An 11712-nucleotide genomic window follows, 5' to 3' on the forward strand; every position below is an offset into this window, starting at 1 on the left:
TTTCTCTGTAACTATCCTGGTAAAACTGCCTCCTTCTCTCTCTGCACTGCCCCTCAAGTAGCTTCCCTTTCCGCTGTTCTCATAAGCGTTGGGTCTATCCCATTCTGTCAAACCTTTCTCTGATTTGTCTCTTTGTCTGCCATTCAATTAAATATCACTTTTAAACAAAGGTGCTTCCTTCTACAAACTAACTTTACCTTGATTGTTTGGGATTAAAGGTGTATATTAAGGGTGTGTCAGTATTCCAGCCAGAGGGATTAAATATGTGTGCTTAAAGGCTGAGTCATACCATAACACAATCTCAGGGTTTACAGTGTGATCAAATATCCTGCAACATTACATTTATTGACTGTTTATATGTGCTAGGAACAATTCTAAATGCCTTTCATGTTTCATCAAAGCCTTACAGATAGGCTTTTATTATCCCTGCAATATAGATGTAGAAACATGGATAAATGGCAGAGTTGACTTTTGAATGATGGGCACATTAGGATGGCACATTGCTTGAAAAGGAAATCGGGTGCATAGGAAGTAATTAGAATGCATAGCAAGTTCTGAATGCTTTTGTTTGGTTGGTTTACTGTTAAAGGCTACTTAAGGTTCCAGGCGCATATTGGGAACTAACTGGCCCTTATTATATACATTAGGAAATGGTTTCTGAGAGAATAAGTGACTTGCCCAAGTCTACTCAGTTGAAACATGATCTAGTTAGTTTTAAATTGGGGTTACTTTTCTGCTATAAACCCTTCCCAGGCTACATATCCCCCTCTGGACAAAGTTCCAACTTGTCAAGACTTATGATGCATACATTTTAAGTGTATTTCAGATACAAGCTTTGCAGAGTGCACTGATACACTCTTATAGTTTAAACTATTTGAGCGACCAAATCAAGACATGGCTTGAGTTCAGTTCTGGGCCAGCCTGGACAAATAGAGCAAGGTCTGAGGCCCTGCCTCACCACCACTACTCATTGTACAGACATCAAATTTTATGTGACCTAGTACTTGTCATAACAGGATGATAACAATAAGCCAAGATTGGGAGAGGGAAGATAAAAGTATATTTACCAGACCAGAATTGATGTACATGTTGTAATAAAGATTATATTCTGGGGTCATCAAGACAGCTCAATTGGTAAAGGCACTTGCTGCGGTCAAGACTGATAATCTGAGTTTCATCCTCAGAGCCCACACGGTAGAAGAACCCACTGCTGTAAGGTGTTTTCTGACCTCCAGATGAATGCTGTGACATGCATGCATGCACACACACATAAATAAGTAAGTAAGTAAATAAATAAATAATGTAAAAATTTTAAGATGACTATTGTATAAACTGACAACATGACTGATCCATGGTATAGGTTAGGGGGAAGGTTTTTATTGTAGATATGAGAGAGAGATTAGCCAGAGACATCTGGAAAGAGTCCAGAGCAGACAGAGAAAGAAATAGACTGAGCATGACCAACAAACTGGACCTGGCCAGGAAAGAAGTAGGAGCAGAGCAAAGAAATAGAGAAATGAACTTAGAAAGAGGTGGGAGAGTGGGAGAGCAGAAAGAGGGGGAAGGGAGACAGAGAGAGACAGAGGCAGAGACACAGAGAGAATTAGAGACAGAGACAGAGCAAGCATACCTGAAATAGGAGGGCTATAGGGAGAAAGAGTAGCTGGGGGAGCAGGGAGGAGCCTGTGAGCCTTGTCACAGCAGCAGCAACGTTCATCATGTTTCCCTGTTCTAAAATACTGCTTTGGTGCAGGTCAACACAGGTAGAGCAACAGGACAAAATGTAGGATTCTCCAATCCGCCTTGGAAACAAGGCCTTCAAACTGGTGGGGAAACAGTCTTGTTGAGTTCCCCCAAAAAGAAATTTGTATTAAAAACAACAACTTGGTTTACTTAGCTTTGGATAAAGTTTAGCTTTAGGAACTTTAGGGGAGGGGAGCGCTGAGAAGAGCTGGGATGCTAGAGTGGACTTTGAACTGTATAACAAGTACTTGTGATGCTGAGGGAGCCTGGAGGCCAGCATGAGCTTTGGTATGTTAATAGGTACCAGAGTTAGCCATTTGTCCTTTCTGCCCTTTGGAATTTGGGGAAATTGAGTTTCTTTTGGACCTGACAGCTATAGGCTGTGGGGAAGGCTGAAACAAGGCAAGCTTTAACAATTAACACATTAAAGATAAACCTCAGAGGCACCAAAACGCATCCATGTCAGTTTAAGGAATAAAAGCACAATACTTCCTCTTGGCATAGTTTAATCAACAGAGAACCCAAATGTGAATTTTCCACTTCTCTCCCTGTCTTCCCTGTCTCTAGTCTGTCATTACTGGCCTATCTATATATAATATTCTGTTACATGTGTCTGTGTCTGCTCGAATGCTGTCTTATGTCTGATTGCCCCTATATCTGCCTGGATGCCATCTGTTTCCTAACAAAAAGCTTTGCTCTGTATTTATTGAACAGAAAAGAAAGTATCACATGAGGGAAGGAATGTGATGCTTCACAGAAATCTTTAACAGATTTTACAAGGAAAGGAACTTTACTGATTTTATATATATATATATATATATATATATATATATATATATATATATATTATATATATAGTGGCTCACAACCATTTGTAATGGAATCTGATGCCCTCTTCTAGTGTGTCTGAAGACAGCTACTGTATACTCATATACATAAAATAAATCATTTTTTTAAAAAAGATTGAAGCTATGCATTTAGCTTAGGATGTAAAAGCTGATTCACGGGGAACCCAAGGTATTATGTTGCTCTCTTAAAGGCATGTTAAATTTGTTTGTTTTTTATGTTGCTGTGTGTTTGAGATAAGGCCTTGCTATGTAGCTTTGACTGCTCTGGAACTTACTCTGTAGATCATATTGGCCTCAAACTCATAGAGCACACACCACTACACCCAACACAACAGGTTACATTTAAGCAGGCTGAGTATCCAGAAGAGGTTACGTGCATAACTTTAAGTGTTCTAGAGTGATTATTAACTTCGTTGTGAGATCGGCCAAAAATTCAGTCTTTGGGGGGTGGGGAGTAGTCAAGAGATATTTTTGCCAAATTGTATGCCTACAGCAAGAAAGATAATAGGGCCTCTCAGAGAGAATGAGGTCCTTTTATATAACAGTTAAAGGAAATGTAAGAGCTCTTATGTCATGGACCACTTGTATGGGTCTATCTGTGCAGAGCTATGTTTGAATAGGTAAGAAGGGCTGGTGAGATGGCTCAGCTGGTAAGAGCACTGGCTGCTCTTCTGAAGGTCCTGAGTTCAAATCCCAGTAACCACATGGTGGCTCACAACCACCTGTAGTGAGATCTGATGCCCTCTTCTGGTATGTCTGAAGATAGATACAGTGTACTTAGATATAATAATAAATAAATCTTTGGGCCGGAGCAAGTGGGGCCGTAGTGATCGGAGGTCCTTGTAAGACCCGAAAAGAGATGCAGAGACGGAGATCGATGCAAAAAGCAAGAGGTTTATTAATCCAGCATGCTGGGGTTGTTCTGAAATCGGGATAGAAGTGACCCCAAGTAGCTAAAGCACACACCTTTTATACATTTTTTTTTAAGAGCAGTTTTCAGTCACAGTTTAGGGCTGGCAGTTTATCATTGGTTAACCTTTAACGGCATTAAGGGGGCAGACTTAAGGACCGGAGGCATTGTGTGGGCTTTTCTAAACACTCAGAGGACTATCTCTTAGCGCACCTTGCAGTGAGGCAAATTCTGGGAAAAGAACACATTTACTTAACTTTTTACAACTGTGGTCATTTTGAGCTACCACAAATCCTACATCCTGAGTTCAATTCCCAGCAGCCACATGATGGCTCACAATCTGAGTACCAGCTACAGTGTACTCAGATACAAAATAAAATAAATCTTTGAATAGGTAAGAAATGAGTATCTCAGCTGGGCGGTGGTGATGCATGCCTTTAATCCCAGCACTTGGGAGGCAGAGGCAGGCAGATTTCTGAGTTCGAGCCCAGCCTGGTCTACAAAGTGAGTTCCAGGACAGCCAGGGCTATACAGAGAAACCCTGTCTTGAAACAACCAAAAAGAAAAAGAAAAAAGAAAAGAGCATCTCACTGTTGTGTTAAGATAAAGCCCTTTGCCTGCCCTGAGACTAGACATTTGGGATGTATTTGTTTTCTATCTGTCCCTGATATGGGTGGTTTGTTTGTTTGTTTGTTTGTTTGTTCATTTGTTTGTTTGTTTTTTGAGCAACCAGCCTGTTTTTTGGTTCTTAGTGATCTTAACTCGGGAGTACAGAGTGCCAGATCAAAGGTCATTAAAGCCCACCCTGAAACAATGTTCTTTTTTAAGGCAGGGGCTTACTATGTAGCCCTGGCTGGCCTGGAAGTTGCTGTGTAAATCAAGATGGCTTGGAACTTGTAGATATGCACCTGGCCCAACCTACCAAATGCGGATATTTAAGGCTTGCATCACTATAGCCGTGGAAACAACAGCTTTTAACCTTGTTGCCTCATGAAGCAACAAGAGTAAGAAAACATGAACAAGGAGTGAGCAGAGGCAACATAGAGTTATTAAAAGAAACTGAGGGAAAAAAAAAACTCCTGAGAGTGGGAGGGATTTCCAGGGAGAAATACTGATGTGATGCCCACCGAGTGGTCTTTCATAGATCATATGGCAGGAACTGGATGGAGGGAGACTGAGGTAATCTTTATTGGAACTGGTCATATATGAATACATGGTAGGGCCAGTAAGGAGTCCTCTTGCCCGATTCACGATCCCTCAGACCAAAGGCAAAGGTGATCCAACTGGAGAAATGGTCACAAGTGACTAACTCATGAGCTGCCAGCTGCCCTGCCTTGACTGCCCACGAGATGCTAGCTTCGGGTTTCTCTCCATTTAATTTGATGTTAGCTATGGACTTGTTGTAAGCTGCCATTATTAGGCTTAGGTCCCTTGTATCCCTAATCTCTCCAGGACTTGTATCATGAATGGGTGTTGGGTTTTATCAAAGGACTGTTCTGCATCTAATGACATGATCATTACGTCATTTTCTTTCAGTTTGTCTATATGGTGGATTACATTGATGGATTTTCATGTATTGAACCATCCCTGCATCCCTGGGATGAAGCCTACTTGATCATGATGGATGTTTTGGTCTGTATTTGGGTTCAATTTGCATGTATTGAGTATTTTTGCTTCTATGTTCATGAGGAAAATTGGTCTATAATTCTTTCTTTGTCAGGTCTTTATGTGGTTTGAGTGTCAGAGTAACTGTAACCTTATAAAATGTATTGGGCAATGTTCCTTCTGTTTCTATTTCATGGAATAGCTTGAGGAGTATTGGCATTAACCGTTCTTTGAAAGTCTGATAGACCGGGGCCTAGCAAACACAGAAGTGGATGCTCACAGTCAGCTAATGGATGGATCATAGGGCTCCCAATGGAGGAGCTAGAGAAAGTAGCCAAGGAGCTAAAGGGATCTGCAACCCTATAGGTGGAACAACATTATGAACTAACCAGTACCCCGGAGCTCTTGACTCTAGCTGCATATGTATCAAAAGATGGCCTAGTCGGCCATCACTGGAAAGAGAGGCCCATTGGACTTGCAAACTTTATATGCCCCAGTACAGGGGAACACCAGGGCCAAAAAGGGGGAGTGGGTGGGCAGGGGAGTGGGGGTGGATGGATATGGGGGACTTTTGGAAAAAAAAAAAAAAGAAAGTCTGATAGAATTCTGAGCTAAAAGCATCTGGCCCTGGGCTTTTTTTTTTGAGGGGGGAGGGGAGCTGGGAGACTTTATACTTCTATTTCACTAGGGGTTATAGTTCTATTTAAATTGTTTATCTAATCTTTTTTTTCCAGGTTCATAATTTATTGTACAAATTGTGTATTACATGATGAGTTCACATCAGCTTCTTCAGGCATGGGACTTAACAGGTGAGGTCAGACATTTCAAAATCCATTTATGTTGCTTTCACAGCTGGAGTTTTCTTAGGCCTTAACTTGAAGTATAAGACCAGCAAAGCAATGCCTCCATATGTGGCCAGGACACAATTCATTCTACCTGTGAGGGTATAAGAGTTGAAATATTTTTTAATACCAGTGAACTGGAATTGGCCATCACTTTCTGCACCAGCCATGACTTCAATCTTCGTCCGAACCCCAAACTCCACGGCCGATGTCCTTCAACAAACCTCTGTTTATCTAATCTTGATTTAACTTTGTAAGTGGTACCTATTGAGAAAATTATCCATTTCTTTTAAATCTTCCAATTTTGTGGAATACAGATTTTAAAAGTATATCCTTATGATTCTTTGGATTTCCCCAGTATCTGTTGTTATGTTCCACTTTTCATTTCTAATTTTGTTAATTTAAATAGTCTCTCTGAATTTTAGTTAATATAAATGAGGGCTTGTCAATATTACTGATTTTCTCAAAGAAACAACTCTTTGTTTCATTGATTCTTTGTATTGGTTGGTTGTTTGGTTTGATTTTTATTGATTTCAGCCCTGAAGTTGATTTTTTTTTTGTCATCTACTCAATTTGGGTGTAGTTTCTCTTTTTTGTTCGAGAGCTTTCAGGTGTACAGTTATGTTCCTAGTATGAGATTGTTCCAACTTTTTTTTCTTTTTTTCTTTTTCTTTTTTTTTTTTTTTTTTTTTTTTTTTGGTTTTTCAGGACAAGGTTTCTCTGTATAGCCCTGGGACCCACTTTGTAGACCAAGGCTGGCCTCGAACTCAGAAATCTGCCTGCCTCTGCCTCCCAAGTGCTGGGATTAAAGGCATGCACCACGACCACCCGGCTGCTCCAACTTTTTTAAGTTACCACTTAGTACCATGAATTTGCTTCTTAGAACAGACTTTACTATGTCCCATATGTCTGAGTATGTTGTGTATTCATTTTTATTCACATCTAGAAAGTCTTTCGTTTCTGTCTTGACATATTTGTCATTCAGTAAAGAGTTGTTCAGTTTCCATGAGTTTGTAAGTTTTCTCATGTTTTTGTTGTTGATATCCAGCTTTAATCTATGGTACTCAGACTGGATGCCAGAGTGTTATTTTGATTTTTTTTTTGTATCTGTTGAGATTTTCTTTGTGTCAGAGTATGTGACCAATTTTGGAAAAAGTTCCATGAGGTGCTGAGAAGTTATATTCTTTTGTGTTTAGGTGAAATGTTCTGCAAATAGCAGTTTGGTTTATAACTGAAATTAAGTTAGTTTTTCCATTTCTCCATTTAGTTTTTGCCTGTGTGACTGGTCTCTTGGTAACAGTGAGGTATTGAAGTCTCTGACTATCTATATGTGAGGATCAGTATGTGATTTAAGCTGTAGTAGTATTTCTTTTACAAACTTAGGAGTACTTGTGTTTGGAGCATAGACTTTAAGAATTGCCATGTCCTCCTGGTGGATTTTTTTCTTTGATGAGTGTGTAGTATCACTTCTGATTAGTTTTGGTTTAAAATCTATTTTGTCAGATATTAAAATGACTACACCAGCTTGTTTCTTAGGTATATTTACTTGGAATACCTTTTTTTCAACCCTTTACCCTTAGGTGATGTCTGTCCTGGATGTTGAAGTGTGTTTCCTGTGTGCAGCAGAAGAATGTATCTTGTTTCCTTATCCATTCTGTTAGTCTGTGTCTTATTTTTTTAAGATTTATTTATTTTATGTATATGAGTACACTGAAGCTGTCTTCAGACACTCCAGAAGAGGGAGTCAAATCTCGTTATGGATGGTTGTGAACCACCATGTGGTTGCTGGGAATTGAACTCAGGACCTCTGGAAGAGCAGTCAGTTCTCTTAGCCACTGAGCCATCTCTCCAGCCCTAGTCTGCATCTTTGATGGTGAGAAAAGTCAATGGCCAATAATTGTTGATTTCCTGTTATTTTGTTATTGGTGGTGGTTATGTTGTGTGTGTGTGTGTACATATATATATATATATATATATATATATATATATATATATATATATATATTCCTAAATATAACCTGCTCAGTTCATATAGTGTTACTTATATGTATGTTTTCAAGGCTGCCCATTTGGCAGTGAACAACCAGTTGCTGTACTCCTTCCTGAGAGGAAACACTTCCCCTGCTCCCAGCTTTTCTCAATTGCCTATGGTTCTTGTATGTGGTTGATATCTTGTGAACTTTTCCCCATCCACTTTTGCATGCCTATTGGAGTCATCCTTGTTCAGTTCATGTTTGAGCAGTCATGTTGGTAAGAGTTGTGGATATAACATCTGATATTCCTTATAGGTATACTTTCACAACAAACTCCAGTATTCTCTGGCTCTTACCAAGTTTCTGCCCCACCCCACACCTACACACCCACACATACTTTGTGATAGTCACTGAGCCTTAGGATTGGGAGTATTTTGTAAATGTATCCATTGAGACTGGCCTACACAACTCTGCATTTTGACTGGTTTTCTGTAGTCTTATCCATCTGTTACAAAGATAATTTTCATTAGTGAATGGAATGGTGAGAACATTTATCTGTGGGTATAAGGAAGTTTTTTAGAATGTAGTTGAGGATTCTACTAGTTTAGTAAAGTGGTTGTAGGTAGGTAATTGTTTAAGTTTCAGGTATCAGGAATGATTTCCCTTTTATTAAGTGGGCTTATTTTTATTTGAATTATGTTTATATGTATTTGTCTGTTTGGGAATGTATAGCTGTAAAGTGCAGGTACCTGAAGAGTCCTGGAGAAGGCATAGATACCCTGCAACTGGAGATATAGGCAATTCTGTGCTGGGAACCAAACTTAAGTCCTTTACAAGGGCAGTCCTCAGTCTCAACTGCTGAGTCATCTTTACAGCCACAAGATTTTTTTATTCCAATCATTTTAATTACATTAATCTCAGATCACATAATACACACGATATAGCAAATATATCAACACACACATATATATGTGTATAGAGATATATAAGTATATGATATAAAAGTTATAGAGTGATTGTAAAGAGTTCAGAGGCTACAGCAGAGTTCAAGAGTTTGTCAGAACTGAGAAGCACAGAAGCTGATGGGACTTCAAATAGAGTCTTTATTAATAAGGTATCAACTGAACAAAGCTGAGAGCTAGCTGCTGGCCTTAGACTTGAGCTACAGGATCAAAGATAAGCTGTAGAGTTTAGTCCCGCTTCGGAAGTGAAAGGGTCCAGCTAGCCCAGAAGAGTGAACAGGCAGATGGATGAACAGATGTCAGGTCTGGATAGGTAAATAGGAGGTTGAACAAACAGCCATTCCAGAAAGCTACATCAACAGTAGGAACCAAGGGGAGTTTACGTTTCCAGGACAGTGAAAAGTTCTCTGCCCATCAGTCCTTGATACACACACCAAGTAGCTAATGATAAGTCAATAAGGGCTGTCACCATCTCAGTGCTAGATGTTTGCTCAGTGTTCTATTGCTGTGAAGAAACACTATTTCGGTCCCTGACCCCACCAGAGGCTTGTTACGTTATAATGCAGCAGTGCATTCTGTACAACTCCAAAAGTTGACATAGTCTTTTACAGTCTCAAGACTTGTTTAAAAGTCCAAAGTCTCTTCTGAGACTCAGGACAATCTCTTAACTGTAAAAATCCAAATTTTAAAAATCAGATTATATTCTTCCCACACGCAATGAATGGCATTGCTATTCCAAAATGGGGAGAAAGGAGGCATGTAAAGGAAATACTGGACCAAAGCAAGACTAAACACCAACTGGGCAAACTCCAAATTCTGCATCTCTGTGTCTGATATCTAAGTGTTCTTTAGATCTCCAACTCCTTTTAGCTTTGTTGACTGCAATACCCCCCCCACCCTCTCTCTCTCTCCCCTCCCTCTCTCTCTCCCTCTCTTTCTATCTCTCTCTCACTCATTCTAGTTTCACTCCCTGTTAACAGCTCTCCTTGATGGGTACCCCACAACTCTGGGATCTCCAGTGAAATCCAGGCTTCATGTTCACAGTATCACACAATGGCCTTTCTATGTCTTCATTCAGGTACACCTCTGAGACACAACTGGCTTAAGTGACTTTCCTTATCCACAGAGGGAGATTCTACCACCCTATTTTTTTTTTAACATTTAGAGTGCTTTTCACAACCCTATTCTTGTATCCTTGACTCTAAAGCCAGAGCCACATGGCTGAAGCTGCTAAGTTCTGTTATATGCTGGGGACACTTTCAGTTACATCTGCATTAGCTTTCTGGCTTTGATGATTTTCTTCACTGCTTCAGCTCTTCTTTAATTCTTGTTTACAAGTTGGAAGCTTAACTAGATGAGTTATTCTCCTGAGGTCACCACTCCCTTTATTCCATTTAGCATCAGGCTTTTCTTTGAACTTTTTATCTCCTGGAGTGACGGATTTAGTTTAGCTCCATTCCACTTCCTGGTGCCCATTTTCTCCTTAAACTGTACATTTTGTATTTTTTCCTTGCTCAGCTTGCTCCTTTTCATTATAGATCTGCTTAAGATTGATCACTAACAGCCATATAACAGAATCAATACAAAGCTGTTTTGAAATATCCTATGTGAATATAAAAGTCTTCAATTTAGCCTCAGGCAGGTTGTTTTTATTTTTTTTTTTAATTTTTGGACACGGGTAGAAAGCAGCCAAATTATTCCCCCAAAATATCACAAAGAACAGCATCCAGGCCACTTACTAGTATTCTTGCCCTCTGAAACCTCTTGAGCTGAATCTTTTTTTGTTTGTTTGTTTAATTAAATGTATTTATTCACTTTACAACCCAAATATCAGCTCTTCCTCTCCTCCCAGTGTCCCCCCTCAAGTAAGTCCTCTCCCCATTCCCCTGAGAGGGGAAGCCCCCTTCTGGGTGTCAGGCCACACTGCTGTCATCCCACCGCTACCCTACCCACGCTGAACATTAAGTTGCTGCAGGACTAGGCATATCCTCTCCTACATTCAAATACATGAGCCTATGTAGACATTCTTATTCAGACAACCAGTGTTCAGTTTGCTCAATAAGGTCTCCTTGTCTGAGCTGGATCTTTATAACCAGCATCGCTCCCAATACTACTAGTATGACCTCGGCCCTGTTTAAAACATTCAACTACTTTCCTAATCCAAAGTCCCAAACTGTTTCATATTTCTCTAAGAAACAACATGGTCAGACCTATCATAGCAATATTCTAATCCCTGGTACCAACTTCTGTCTTTGTCAATATTCTATTGCTATGAATAGACACTGTGACCATGGCAACTCTTAGAAAGGACAGGATTTAATTGGACCATGCTTGTAGTTTCAAAGGTTGAGTCCATTATCATTGCAGGAAGTATGGTGGCATGCAGGCAGATATGGTGATGTAGAAATACCAAAGGGATCTAAGACCAGATTTGCAGGCATCAGGAGGAGAGAGAGAGTGCATTAGGCCTGGCTTGTCCTTCTGAAACCTCAAAGCGCCCCCCCCCCAGTGACACATTTCTTCCAACAAGGCCACACTTACTCCAACAAGGCCAAACCTTCTAATCCTTCTAAGTAGTGCCACTCCCTAATGACAAACATTCAAATACATGAGCCTATGTAGACATTCTTATTCAGACAACCAGTGTTCAGTTTGCTCAATAAGGTCATTGAGTCGCACCTTTTCTCTCCTAAGAATAAGCTGTTTATAACCATAAACATGTGCTATGTAGATAGTGCCAAAGATATGTTACTATTCATGTTTCCACCCAGGTGCAGAGTCATCTTCCTCCTCAAATTGATTCCAAAGCTGCTTGTAAGATGAACTCTC

At 40.0% G+C, this 11712-nt stretch overlaps 1 pseudogene; it reads right to left on the bottom strand.

Moving 5' to 3' along the window:
• Gm14539 (predicted gene 14539) lies at positions 5840-6174 on the bottom strand (annotated as a pseudogene).

This window comes from Mus musculus, chromosome X (genome assembly GCF_000001635.26).
Source record: "Mus musculus strain C57BL/6J chromosome X, GRCm38.p6 C57BL/6J".
NCBI lineage: Eukaryota > Metazoa > Chordata > Mammalia > Rodentia > Muridae > Mus > Mus musculus.